Source organism: Mauremys reevesii, linkage group 1 (genome assembly GCF_016161935.1).
Source record: "Mauremys reevesii isolate NIE-2019 linkage group 1, ASM1616193v1, whole genome shotgun sequence".
Classification (NCBI taxonomy): Eukaryota; Metazoa; Chordata; order Testudines; family Geoemydidae; genus Mauremys; species Mauremys reevesii.
In genome coordinates this window covers 271,599,310-271,614,462 of record NC_052623.1, presented here as the reverse complement: position 1 = coordinate 271,614,462, position 15,153 = coordinate 271,599,310, and positions in this window count along the sequence as shown.

The following is a 15,153-nucleotide window of genomic DNA, read 5'->3' as shown; positions in this document are numbered from 1 at the left end:
TCCGCATAAAAGCTGCATCAATCCAATCTATGCTTACCCCCTGTTGCTAGCCTCTCCTCTGTCCCCTTTCTCACTTTGTATGTGTGAGTCTTCAGCACTGTGCACTGTCTGGTAATTAAAAACATTTGAGGGGGGATTTTATTGAGTTAGCATTAGTTATTTTGTCAGGCGAGGAGGTGGGGGGAGAGAGAGAGATGGATCTGCCCCCAGAGAAAGCTGCACTGATGAGGGGTGGGGGAAGCGAGAGGAGGAGGAGGAGGAAGTGGGGGCGAGATTGGCAGGTGACTGCCAGCTACAAAGAGATGACAGCAGCCGCAGCTCCTGCAGTCTCAGTTGAACACTGCACTGCAGGTACTGGGTTAATGGGTGGGAAGAGGAATATCAAGGTGAGTGGGTGGAGGGAGGGTGCTTATGTAGGGGAGTTGAATTCTGCTGAGTGCTAAGATAAAGAGATGATTCTCGTATATAATATATATAATTAAATATATTTAATGATTAGACTTTTGGTTCTCCAGAATATCTTCCTTCATACAAACAAAAAAGGAAAAACAGCTTCATCAAACATGACCGTATTCTACCTACGATCATTACCCCCAACAGTACTATGGTATTCTATAGAAATGGCCTGAAACGCGATACTGTTTTTGACCATTGCTTAAGAATACTGTAGTGTAGCTTTCCTTTTTAAGGGGGGAGAACAGGACCCTCAGTTACTGTTCCCTTCACTCCAATGTTACAAGGCCTCATTGCTGAAAATGGAGGTAATGTTATAATCTAAGTCTTGCCATATTCTTGCTTATGTCCATGGTGATTATCCTACTACAAAATTCAGGGACCCTTTCTGTGGGGTTCAGCAAAGATCAGAAGGTAAGACTAGACAGAAATCCTGGCTAGCATCTGCAGAATTCAGCCTTGCCACTATCTTTTGCTTGGTAAGGCATCTGTTTTCAAAGAGAGTTGAGGATATGAGCTGCATCCAAAGATAAAGAAGTGTCTCATCTCATGTTACAGTGGATAGGCCTGTAAAGTGATGGATTAGATTAGGTTGTGGACAGAGGATAGCCCTCACCTGTCTGGGTTAAAACAAAAAATCTTGGAAAAAGTTTTTAAGAGCTTGTCCTATATCACAGAGTGCCACCCTTTCCAAAATGTGCAGTATATTCCTCTCTCCTCCCTGCCAGGAATCTCCTGAGAGCCCTATCCAGCAGTTACAGCATTTTGAATTTATCATCACAACACAGCATCAGGGCTTGGTGGTGCATGCCCATACACTGTAATGGTGCCTCTCTGGATCTGCTATCTTGTTTCCCAGAATATCAGCTTTCATTTAAATAAAAAAAAATCTCTCTAGCTGTTACGGTTGTGAAGAAAACCTCAAAAAAGTGAATAAAGTGTAACCAGTACATAGATGTCTATGACGGTCTGCAGAGAGCAATAGCTCTGAGAGGTGTGAACTGCCTCATTCATCTTGGTGAGTGGTTAAGTCAAACATCCAGTGATGATTTAAATGTTAGCATTAATAACTTTAATTCTTCCTGTAAGAGAGGAGAGTGAGTGATGGCTCATTGTGGTGGCACAAGCGGGTGACATTTGGGAGATGGTACCTTTTCTTTCCCTCCTCTCCCCACTCCCATTCAAGAAGGCACCATGCCCAAGGGACCTAGCAGAGCCAATGGGCATATTGAAGCTCCACAAAGCAGGAGTCAAACTCAAGGAACCCAGTAAAGATCAGAGAGCGCGCAATCATATTTTGAACACCATATTTGCACACAATCTACAGTGAGCAGTGTCTCTCATTTTGGTGACTCACATGGTCAGAACTTATTTTGCTGGTGAAGTTTAGGAGAGTACTACTCTCTCTCTCCCCCCCCCCTTCTTATTGCTCTGGCATTAATAATCTGAGATAAAGTATGGTGCTGGGAGCCAGGAGATTTGGGTTCTGTTCCTAAAAGTGCTTCTGACCCTCTCTGTGACAAAGTCAAGGACAAGACTACTCGCTGAACCTATCCATCTCCCTATCCGTAAAATGAGGACAAGGATGCTTACTCACCCTTGTAAAGTGCTTTGAGGTCTCTAGATGAAATGCAGTATAAATGCTTAATATCAGTATTATTAATGTATGTCAGTTGACTTAAAAGATGTGCCCCTGTCAAATCTCACAACTGATATTTGAAATTTTGGCAAGTTTGAGGGCAGGGGGTAGCACAAAGCAGTGTTGTCTAAGGGATAGGACGCTGGGCATCAGAAGACTTAGGTTCTATTCCAGGCTGTGCAACTAATCTGTTGTGTGACCTTGGGTAAGTTTATTTACCTCTCTGTGCCTCTGTTAGAGGACTGGAGTTATAGAAATGGAATGAAATTTAATAGTACAAAATTCAAGGTCATTTACTTAAGAACTAATAATAAGAATTTCAGCTATAAGCTGGGGGCTCATCAGTTGGAAATGACAGGAAGAGAAAGACCTGGTGAGATTTTGTTAGTTGACAGCAGGATGACTGTTAGTCACCAATGTGATGTGGCTATGAATCCCAGGATGTATCAGGTGAGGTATTTCCAGCTGAAGTATTAACACCATTGTACAAAGCATTGGTAAAACCTCATCTGGAATACCGTGTTCAGTTTTGGTCACCCATGTTCAAAGAAAGATTAATTCAAACTAGAACCAATGCTGAGAAGAGCTACTAGGATGATCAGGGGAACTAGTGAGCCTATTCTATGAGAGGAGACTAAAACAGTTTGGCTTGGTTAGCTTAGCGAACGAAGGCTGAGAAGGGGATATGATTGCTCTCTCTAAATACATAGGGAGGGTGAAGAGCTGTCCAAGCTAAAGAACAGCGTTGGGCACAAGAACAAATTGATGTAAACTGGGCATGAGTAAATTTAGGCTGGAAATTAGAAGATGGTTTCTAACCAGCAGAGTGAAGTTCTGGAACAGCCTTCCAACAGGAGTAATGGGCCAAGAAACCTAACTAGTTTTAAGATAGAGCTTGATCAATTTAGGAACAGGATAATGATAGGGTTGCCTCCAATAGCAGTAGACTGGACTTGATGATCCAGGCTGTCTCTTACTGTACTGTGCTCCTAAAGCTAGGAATAAGAAGTCTTCCTCTGCAGTTGGCTACTTTTTGTTTAAATGATTGGGCATCAAGTGGCTTTATTTGATTGTTTGTGCTGCTGGCATTACTGAGGAACATTCATTGGCTGTCTAGGGTGACTTTCAGCAAGTTCCTTTGCTCCCCCTCCCCCTTCCAGCAATATTTTCTCTTTCCCTCTTCTCATCCTATTCATAATCTCCTGAAGCCCAACAACAAGCCTTCAGGGTACATGTGCCAGTGAGAGAATCTTGAGCTGTGGAATTAATATTCCTGGAACATAACACCAGCAGCATGCACATGCTGAGGAGAATATTAGAGCTATTAGCGGTGGGAGTTTAGAGTGCGTGCAACATCTAGATGGAGAATTCAGTGTGATTAATCTGCCTCTAAGCAGCAGCCTTCGGGCTCTGGGAATTCTGGGGCTCATTCAGAATTGGAACTTTTTTTTTTAATTACCTTTCCACATCAACAAAACAATCACAGTGTGAGAAAATAAACCCATTGATTCCTTGCTCTCTCTTTTTTTTTTTTTGTGGATGAGACATACCCTGAATACTCACAATCCCACTAGCTCCCATGGCACTTTGTACAAGTGTAGAGGGGCTTTAGCCCCAGTATCCTGGTCAAATTCCAAGTCCGCTCATTACATTTTGGGCCAGCCTAAAGCACCGATGCTCTAATTTCTGTTTGTTTGTTTTTTTATTTCCTCTTCATTTTCCCCTGCTTAATGTTATTGGGTAGCATGATTGGCACAGAAGGGCTGCCATGTTGCCACCCTAACATTGGCTGCATATCTGTGGTGGATGGGCTGACAGTGAACCTCAGGAGGGAAAGGGCTGGAAGAATGTTAAGGCTTCTCCTATGCTGTTAGAACAAAAGTGATAGTGTTTACAAGGGGAATACAGACAATATAAAAAGTATAACATATCTATGGGACTGGACAGTTGTCTCTATAAGAAAGGCCATACTGGGTCAGACCAATGGTCCATCTAGCCCAGTATTCTGTCTTATGATAGTGGCCAATGCCAGTTGCATCAGAAGGAATTAACAGAACAGGGCAATTATTGAGGGATCCTTCATCTGTTGTCTATTCCCAGCTTCCAGCAGTTAGTGGCTTAAGACACCCAGAGCATCCCTGACCATCTTGGCTAATAAACCATTGATGAACCTATCCTCCATGCAGGGGCGGCTCTAGAAAGTAGGCTGCCCCAAGCAGCGCGGAGCGCTGCGCCGCCCTTCCCCGGTCCCGCGGCGGGTCCCCTCTTCCCGCGGCTCCGGTTGAGCTCCTGCCGGCATGCCTGCGGCAGGTCCACTGGAGCCCGGACGGCGGCGGACCTGCCGCAGTCGCCTGCGGGAGCTCAACCGGAGCCGCGGGAAGAGGGGACCCGCTGCAGTCTTGCCTGCGGCAGTTCCGCTCGTCCCGGGCTCCGGTGGACCTGCCGCAGGCATGCCGGCGGGAGCTCCACCGGAGCCAAATGCCGCCCCCTGGGAAACGGCCGCCCCACGCGCCTGCTTGGCGCGCTGGGGTCTAGAGCCGCCCCTGCCTCCATGAACATAGCTAATTCTTTTTTGAACCCAGTTATACTTTTGGCCTTTACAACATTCCATGGCAATGAGTTCCACAGTTGGACTGTGCCTTATGTGAAGTAGTACTTCCTTTTTTTTTTTTTTTAAACCTGCTGACTATTAATTTCATTGGGTGACCCCTGGTTCTTGTGTTATGTGAAAGGGGTAAATAACACTTCTTTATTCACTTTCTCCACACTATTAATTATTTTATAGACCTCTATCATAACCCTTAGTCATCTCCTTTCCGAGATGAAAAGTCAGTCTTTTTAATCTCGCCTCATATGGAAACTGTTCCATATCCCTAAATCATTTTTGGTGCCCTTATTTATACCTTTTCCATTTCTAATATATCTTTTTTTAGATGGGGCAACCAGAACTACACACAGTATTCAAGGTGTGGGTGTACCATGGATTTATTTAATGGCATTATATTTGCTGTTTATTTGCTATTTCCTAGTGATTCGTAAAATTCTCTTAGCTTTTTTGACTGCCGCTGCACATTGAGCAGATGTTTTCAGAGAACTACCCACAATAACTCCAATATCTCTTTCTTGAGTGGTAACAGCTAATTTAGACTCCATCATTTTGTATGTATAGTTTGGATTATGTTTTTCCAAGATGCATTACTTTTCATTTATCAACACTGAATTTCATGTGCCACATTGCTGTCTTTGTAACTCTTCACAGTTAGCTTTGGACTTAACTATTTTGAGTAATTTTGTATTGCCTCTAAATTTTTCCACATCACTGTTTCTCCCGTTTTCCAGATCATTTATGAATATATTATTGTGTAGCACATGTCCCAGTACAGATTCTTGGGGGACTCCGCTATTTACTTCTCTCCATTTTGAAAACTGACCTTTCCTACTCTTCCCCCCCCACACACACCTTTAATTAGCTACTGATCCATGAGAGGACCTTCCCTCTTATCCCATGACTGTTTACTTTGCTTAAGAGCCTTTAGTAAGGGACCTTTTCAAATGCTTTCTGAAAATCCAAGTGTACTATATCAGCTGGCTCACTCTTGTCCACATGCTTGTTGACACCCTCAAAGAATTCTAATACAGTGGTTCTCAAACTGTGGATCCGGACCCCAAAGTGGGTCAGGACCTCATTTTAATGGGGTTGCCAGAGCTGGTGTTAGATTTGCTGGGGCCTGAGGCCAAAGCCCAAGGGCTTCAGCCTTGGGTGGCAAGGCACAGGTTACAGGCCCCCACCTGGGGTTGAAGCCCTTGGGCTTTGTCTTTGGCCCTCCCGCCCAGGGCAGTGGGGCTTTGGCTCTGATTGGTCCCCCGTCCTGGTGTTGTGTAGTAACTTTTTTTTGTTGGAAGGGGGTCGTGGTGCAATGAAGTTTGAGAACCCTGCTCTAATAGATTAGAGAGGCATGATTTCCCTTTACAAAAGCCATGTTGATTCTTCTCCAACATATTGTGTTTGTTTGATTATTCTGTTGTTCTTTACTGTAGTTTCAACAATTTGCCTGGTATTGAAGTTAGGCTTATTAGCCTATAATTGTCGTGATCTCCTCTGGAGCCTTTTTAAAAAATCAGCCTCACATTAGCTATCCTCCAGTCATCTGGTACAGAGGGTGTTTTAAGTGATTGGTTACGTACCACAGTTAGTAGTTCTGCAATTTCCTATTTGAGTTCTGAAGGAACTTGGGTGAATACCATGTGGTCCTGGTGACTTATTACTGTTTAATTTATCGATTTGTTCCAAAACTTCCACTGCTGACAACTCAGTCTTGGAGAGTTCTCAGATTTGTCACCTAAGAAGAATGGTTTAGGTGTGGGGATCTCTCCTGTATCCATGCAAAATTCATTTATAGCGCTCTGCAAATCTGCGGATATCCACTTTATATCTGCGGATCATGATTGCGGATTGTAGATTGGATATGGATACAAATTTTGTATCCACACAGGGCTCTGTTCATTTAGCTTCTCTACAATGGCCTTGTTTTCCTTGCGTGCTCCTTGAGCACCTTGATTGTCCAGTGGCCCCACTGATTGTTTGGCAGGCTTTCTGCTTCTATTGTATGTTAAAAATATATATATTGTTTTTGCTGTTAGTTTTTGTGTCCTTAGCTAGTTGCTTTTTAGATTCTTTTTTGGCCTGACTTATTTTACTTTTATACTTGATAACCAAGTTTATGCTCCTTTCTATTTTCCTCACTAGGATTTGACATCCACTTTTTTAAAATGCCTTTTTGCCTTTAACCATCTCTTTTTTGCCCTGCTGTTTAGCCATGGTGACATTTATTTGTCTTCCTACTGTTTTTGTGGGTATCTATTTAGTTTGAGTCGCTATTATGGTGTTTTTAAATAGTCTCCATGCAGTTTGCGTGCATTTCACCCTTGTGTCTGTTCCTTCTAATTTCTGTTTAACTAGCTTCTGAATTTTTGTGTAGTTCCCTTGTTCTGAAGTTAAATGCTGCTGTGGTAGGGTTTTTTGGCATTTCCCCCCGACGCAGATGTTAATTCTAATTACATTATGGTTGCTATCACCAAGTGGTTCAGTTATATTCACCTCTTGGACCAGAATCTTCATTCCATTTAGGACAAAATCAAGAATTGCCTTTCTCCTTGTGGGTTCCAGGAGAACTGCTCCAAGAATCAGCCATTTAATGTGCCTAGAAATGTTATCTCTGCATCCTTTCTTTAGGTTATATATGCAGAGTCAATATGAGGATAGTTGAAATCCCCCATTATTATTGCATTTTCTGCCTTTTGCAGCTTCTCTAATCTTCCTGAGCATTTCACAATCACTGTTAGCAGCCAGTCAACTGATCAGTAGTATATTCCAACTGCTGTACTCTTATTGTTCAAGCATGGAATTTCTATCCATAGACATTCTCTGGTACAGATTGATTCGGTTAAGATTTTTACTTTATTTGACTCTATGCTTTCTTTCCCATATAGTGCCACTCCTCCACCAGTGTGGGCTACTCTGTTATTAATATATATATTGCACCCTGGTATTACTGCATCCCATTGGTTATCCTCATTACACCAAGTTTTCATGATGCCTAGTATGTCAATATTCTCATTTAATGTCAGGCACTCTAATTCACCCATTTTAGTATATAAACTTCTAGCATTTGTGCATAAGCAAATTGACATTTTGTCAAAATTCACGTGCTTGCCTTCATGTGTTATATTTAAATGGGACTGCTTTTACGTTTGACTGTTCCTCACTAGCTCCTGTACTTCTCCAATTTCTTTCCTATCCTCTTTGCTAGAATCTGGAGTTCCCCCTTTAATAAATTCATCCCTAAGAGATGTCTCCATCCGAACCCTGTGCTCCTCTGCACCAGTCGGCTTTCCCCTGAAAGGCCATTTAGAACAGCATAGTAATGGTAGGGATATACTGCAGATCATCCTATTCCTAAATCATAGCCCCCACTACTAGAGATAGGAGGGGTTCTCTCCCCCCCCCCATTGCAGCCCATTTAACATTGCACTGGCATACAGGGGTCATAAGAGACCCACTGCCAGCAGGGGAAGAATTTCCCCATGGTAAAGACCATGCCTGGAATGGGAGTTGAGAGTTCCTGCAGTAATCCCTGTAGCAGAGTTTCTGGGTTGTTGCAAGATGTGGAGCAGCCTACAAGCTCCCATAAGTGAGAGCAGCTTCTGGTTGGAAGGGGCCACACCAGTCTCCATGACAGCCTAGAATTCGAGGGGTGTACAAGTTACCCTATAGCTACCTTTATGCCACCTTCTCCTGGGCTACACCTTTCTGTGCTGTTAGCAGTACAAGTCCTAATGAGATAGTTGAGTAGTTTACATTCCATTCCATATTGGTCAGTGGTGAATATACCCACTACTCGGGGATTGTTTTTCTTCCACTTCCCATTCCATGCGCTGCTCTTCCTCCTCCCCACTGAAGCGTGGCAGGGATTTGTTATACTTTTTATATTGTCTGTGTATTCCCCTTGTAAACACTGTCACTTTTGTTCTAACAGCACAGGAGAAACTTTAACATTCTTCCAGGGAGGGTCAGACAATTCTACAGCAGTATCTTCTCTCCCTCCCCACCCTTTCCCCTCCATACCTTGTGGAATGTGCTCTGGAGGGCTGAGCTGGAGAAGGGGTGGAGACTGTAGGCTGGGCAAATAAATGGGCAGGTCAAGAGGCGCATATATGTTGTCCCTTCTCTGGCCCTGCAGAGATGCTCCAAAAGAAGATAATACAGCCTGGAAGTATATTATTTTTTCCACAAGGACCCCAGGGGCATCTGCAGCCAAAGGGAATCCCTGGTTGCGTGGCTCTAGAGTCAAGAAGCAGGGGAGGGCTGCTAGGGTCCAGATATGGTACTGAGGGACATGGCCTCTGTATGGTGCCCCTGACTGGGATGTACTCCACAGCCTGTTCCATGAGAGACAATCTTCCGCTCCTCTGCAAAATGGAAGAGGGGACACTGAGACTCACCCTGGACTGTTGAGGGCAACATTTTTTTTTAAATGTCCTTACCTGTTTACAAACCCACTTTTATCATTTAAAGTCAAAGATCTGAAGAAGAGCTCTGTGGAGCTCAAAAACTTCTCTTTCACCAACAGAAGGTGGTCCATTAAAGGATCTTACCTCACCCACCTTGTCCTTCTCTAAGAATTTTATAAAGTGATTTTATACAGTGATTGTTGTTTAATTTTTGCATTTCACGTGGCTCCAACAGTGACCCCAAACGAGTCTCTTTAATCTCTTGATGCTCATGCACTAGCCCATTGTGGGTGAGATTGGGTTTCCTATGCTGGAGGAGAAGGCTTAAATTTAAAACACAAATAAAGCAAAACAACTTATGCATATTTTTTTGGTTCCTGAAAATATCAGAAATCATACTAAGTTTTGACCTTTTATTACTGACTTGGTAAGCAACTCTTGAAAACTTCCATGCTCCTACCTCTGTTTTACAGCTAGTTTTGGTGCCACTTGGTCCTGGATAGTTCATGAATGTGAATTTATAAAAGTGTATATGTTTGCCCTTTCTAATCTCAGTTGCATCCCCTCCACCTACCCCTCAAGCAGGGAACAAGAGCCTCTTGTGGCACTACCACTAGCTTCTCCCAGGCCTAACCCCACATACAGCTGTGTGGATGCATCTCAGTCTGAGCTGCAGCACCCCCTGTATTCCAGTTAATAAGAGTAAAGTGAGTCAGCTCTTCAGATGGAAGAAGCTAAACATGCTAATTAATATTATTCCAGCCTGGACCTATAGCCCACTCCTACAACATCTTTGCTATTACACTTTCAATCCTAACCTGCAGCAGCCTCTGTTAGACCATTGCTAGGATCCTCCCTGCTCTGCCAATGCACCTCAGTCCTGACCTGCAGTATCCCCTGCCATTCCAATCTTACGCTTTTCCCCAGAATTCCTCCCTCTGAATTCCAGCCCTGAGCTTTCACTACCCCCTAGTGCACCTTGATCTTGACCTATAGGATTTTCCTCCTAATCCAGACTTGGTACCCCACAAGCAGGTCTGTCAATTTACTTCAGTCCTAAGAGGGTTTCCAGAGTGGGTACATGGCACAGGAAGATCACCTTTGGTCCAAGCACCTACTACTTCCAGTTTTTCTCCCCCTCCCACTCAAACCACCTTGAAAATATATTTTTCATTTTGAAGCAAACTTTATTTAAAAAACAAAAAAAGAGCACATTTGATACAAGTGATTTCCATGGCCAGCCATTTCGTCTGTTCCCTTTGTTACTATAGCAGATATGTGTAATGAATAAGAGTCTTTTCCCCTCCCCTCTCATATTCCTCCCTGTTCTAGCCTGCAGTGAAGTCACAATCCAGTGTTTGTGGACTCCATGTGATGTCACAGACTCAGCCTTGTGACTTCACTTGCAGGCTCAGGCAGAAGGTGCAGACGGGGCTGAGAGAAGAGAAAAAAGCCCCCTCCTCTTTACTCCCACCCTCTTGGTTTATAAAACCAGTAGCTGAGATAAATCGGAAGGGGGTGGGGAGAAGCAGCAGGGAAAGCTGAGAATCATGCCAGCAAGGTACAGTAAATTGGCTTTATTTCTCTTCTTCTTGAAAGTTTAGAGTGTAAAATTGCCCTGCAGAGGCCAGATCTTGCAGACCACACGCGTGTGTGTGCCACCCAGTGACGCTCTGGCTGTACGGTGCATTCTCTGATAGCGTGTGTGGGGAGGGAGGCAGTGAGGGATGCAGGGTAGGGGCAGGGAAACCGCTTAATACCATTTCTCAGAGGAACGCAGCTGGAGTCCTATTTGGCTGGTCACAGTGAGCCTCTTTCTTGTCCATTTCAAAGGCCCCAGCTGCTGGCTGTTCCTTGCATTCTGTCTCTAGCTTTGAAACCGACATAAATGGGTTATTGGGTTTGTGGCTGTGGTGGGGGTTTTTTTTTGGTTGTTGTGTGCGTGTGCTTTGCAGGTTCAGAGTGGTACCGGAGAAGAAGGGGGGGGGGCTGGTATTTGAATGTGGTGGGTGTATACATAAGGAGGGAGAAGGGCAGGGCCTCAGGGTCACATTCTCAAGAGCTGAGATACATGATTCCTTCTTTTTAATATCTCCATCTTTTTAACTGATGACAGCAAAATAGCATGTAGGTGCATCAGCAAAGAACTGCCTCAAAATGACAAGGGGTGGGGGGGCTGGTTAACTTGCAGTTCCCTTTAGCAGTTTTTTCTGTGTCCAATTTGCCATTCATTTGAGATTTTGGACAAAGGAGGGGCAGTGAGTGGGCTGCTTTGAGTTTTGTGATATAATATGACTGGAGTGAGGGAGTAGAATGCAGACAATTAAGAAAGGAGCGAGGTCTTTGCTCATTCAGTCTGTTCAGGAAACCGTCATTTTGTGTTAGTCTATGTGTCTGGAGGAGGAAGGATGGGGAGAGAGTGACAGTGAAAAGCTGTATGACACTGCGTTGTTTCTGTATTTATTAAACACACACTCAAGGGAAAAGGGACTTCCAAGGAAGTCAGCAGAGAAGGGTGTCTGGCTAAAAATGACCCTGCACTGACTCACATTCAACTGGACTCTTATTGACAGTGATGTAGTGTTTTTGTTCTATTTTTAAAACGAAGCGCTGGAGACAGAAGGTGCATGAAGGTGCTGTGCAAGCGCCTCTCTACCACAGTGCTGCCAATGCACCTCATTCTGATGACCAGCAGCATTTCTGCTATTCCATTCCTAGACCCTGATTGGCAGAGCTGTATTCATCTTGTCCTGACAGCCTGCAGCATCCCTGCTGTTCCGTTTTCTGGTCCCTAGTGTGCTTCAGTCCTGATGACCTACAGCACCCCATGCTTTTTTACAGCTAGACCCTCATGCACCTCTGCCAATACATCTCAGTCTTGATGAACAGCACCCCCTTGCACTTACAGACTTGGTCTTTTGTAGCAGAGATGTATAATTAATTGTGCAGCATTCTTGCAGTCTAAGCAGACAGCTGGATTATCAGAAGAGATGCACCTACTGCATGGTTCTGAAAATATTGAATTCTGCAGATGTCTAGGAAAGGCTCTGCAGACCAGTTTGAGAACCTCTGTGCTAATGTAACTTCAGTGGTTATCGGAGACAGGATTTGAATCCAGGTCTTCAGTGATGAAAAGCTATTGCACTGACCCCTCTGCATAACTAAATTTCATCTTCTCTTCCCCTGCCCCGGGATGCTGATATAACCCCTCATATTTCTTTTCATCTCTGCTCCTTCCCCTGGCATTCAAAGGGTGTTAACTGGCCTCTCAAGGGAGTTGTAAAGATTTGTTAGTTTGTAAAAACACTTTTGCTATCTAAGTGTTGTGTTGGTTCCTCTGAGACATGACCAGTTATTAGCTCCGAAGTGGAGCTTGGAATCCTACCTCACCCCTCCGAGAATGATGTCAAATGACCCGTCACTCCCCCAGGAAATCTGCAGCTCCCTCATTTCTGCTGTTTCCCCTAAACGACAGAAGACAGATGTGACAGAAGACCGATGCGTGGCAAAATCTAGGTGGGGCTGAGTAGTGGATCTGCTGTAATCTGAGTGTGGAGCCACAATGTAATTTGAGGGAAGAGAATATTTGAGGATGTGATCTAGCAGAGATTAGATATGGAAAAGAGCTTAGACCTTGTCCCTGTCCCCCCGTATATTCCTCTAGGCATTGTCCAAACCTGTTTCAAATGACTGAAGTCATGAGGCTTCCACCACTCTTTTTTGCTTTTCTCTGAATTCCCTTCAGTATGCTGACAGACATTCCTTGATATTGTACCCAGGGGTTATCCCCATCCCATATTGGAAAATCAGGGGATTCGATCCCTTTCCTAAGCAAAAGAGGGTTGCCAGGTGTCTTCTCGCACATGTATACACTGCTGTGAGCAAAGGAGGCAGGCTCCAGCTTGGCAGCAGATCTCAGTAAGCGGCTAAAAGCATTTGAGGTAAGGGAGTTTCCCTCTTTCTGAGGAGGGGAAGTAATCAGGGAGCACTGCTATGCAAGGAGCCCTCTGAGAGCAAGAGAGAGCCCTGGGCAGGAGATGCCTGAATCCCCTGGAGAGCCTCCAGTGGCCTGTAAAGGAAAACTGAGCAGATTTTTCCCCCCTTATTATGAGAGGCCCTCTTGCTGCTGCTGCTGCCACCACCATCACCCATTCCCCTGCCCCGTCAATCCTGAAGAAAAAGACTTAGGCATTAAAGAAACCCCATTTTCTCGAGATACAATGCTAGCTAATTCCTGAGGTGGTGAGAAATGTTAGCAGAGCAAGACAGAACCTTGATCACCTGAATAAATGAATGAATTTTATCGTAAGTTGTGAAGCAGAGCCATCATCTGGAAAGAGCAATTCCCCCCTCTCTCAGTTCTTTTTCCCCACTGGTGGACTGGATGGCTGCATCATGGGCTAGAATTCTGTGTTATAAGCATTGTCCTTGGGGAATATGCCTCCTCATAAGAACATAAGAATGGCCATACTGGGTCAGACCAAAGGCCCATCTAGCCCAGTATCCTGTCTTCCAACAGTGACCAATGCCAGGTGCCCCAGAGGGAGTGAACAGAACAGGTAATCATCAAGTGATCCATTCCCTGTCACACATTCCCAGACTCTGGCAAACAGAAGCTAGGGACACCACCCCTGCCCATCCTGGCTAATAGCCATTGATGGACCTATCCTCCATGAATTTATCTAGTTCTTTTTTTGTACCCTATTATAGTCTTGGCCTTCACAACATCCTCTGGCAAGGAGTTCCACAGATTGACTGTGCACTGTGTGAAAAAATACTTCCTTTTATTTGTTTTAAACCTGCTGTCTATTAATTTCATTTGGTGACCCCCTAGTTCTTATGTTATGAGAAGGAGTAAATAACACGTCCATATATATATAATTAGTGTGAGTGCTGGGTTCACATCAGTGGTGCTGGTGGTTGTTCCTAGGACTGAATGTTTATTATTTCTGATCACTGGTCATGAAATAATTTGTGCTGCAGTGTTTTTTTCTACCGTGGCAAATATGGAATTCTGGACCTTAAACTTGGCTAAGATGTGCAAACTCACTGAGAGTTTAATTTGAACTATAGTACCGCTTTTACTGGTGAAGATGCATGAGATGGAAAGACCCCCCTCCCCCCCCAACATTCAGAACCTTGACAAAGACTGCTGGCAATTTTAAACAGAACAAGAAACCCAACATTTTTCTTGTAGACAAAGTCTAATTGTTTCATAAACCTTTAAAGAAAAGTTAAATATTGGTCCCTCAGCTGTGACTACCTCTTCTGTCAAACTTTGCTGGGTCATTAGAGTCTCATGCACCTAGAAAAATAATTAGTTCCTATTTTCATCTCCAAGAGAAACAGTAATGACTACAGAAGCAAAGATTTATTATCTTAAAAATTAAGTCCAGTTAACTTAATTGGACTGTTTGTAGATCCTCTTGAATCTGGAAGTAGGAACTGCCCATGATGTTACTAACAGCATGGGACTCTGATCTATGTGTAGGTAATGCTCCTAGGATCAGGGCCGTCTTTATGAAGGGCGGGGCCCGATTTGAATACCCAGCAGCGGTCCGGGGCTTCAACAGCATTTCAGCGGTGGAGGATCCGCTCTGGGTCTTCCGTGGCACTGAAGGACCCCCTGCCACTGAAATGCCACCGAAGCCCCGGAGTGGACACCCCTCCCCATCCCACCCCCACCGCTGGGTGAGTGAAAAAAAAATTATAAAGATGCTTAAGGTATGGGGTCCAATTACTGTTTTGCTCCATGTTCCTACTTCAGTTCCAGCATGATTTTAGAAGACTTTGCTGCTAAACTCTTAAGAGTCAGGGATTAATGTTTTTTGCAAATTGAGATTAGTGGTTTCAATACTGAATTGTTTCTAGCTCTTGATGTAGCAGATATTAAAATCAGTTGAATTTGAAGTTGTTGGGTTGGGGTTTCTTGTGAAGGGTGGGGAAGGTAAGGCATAAGGGAAATCAGAATATGATTTTTTTTTTTTTTGGTCCAGTGTTTCATGAGTTACCGGAGCTACAAAATACTGCTATAGGTCATAACAAAACTG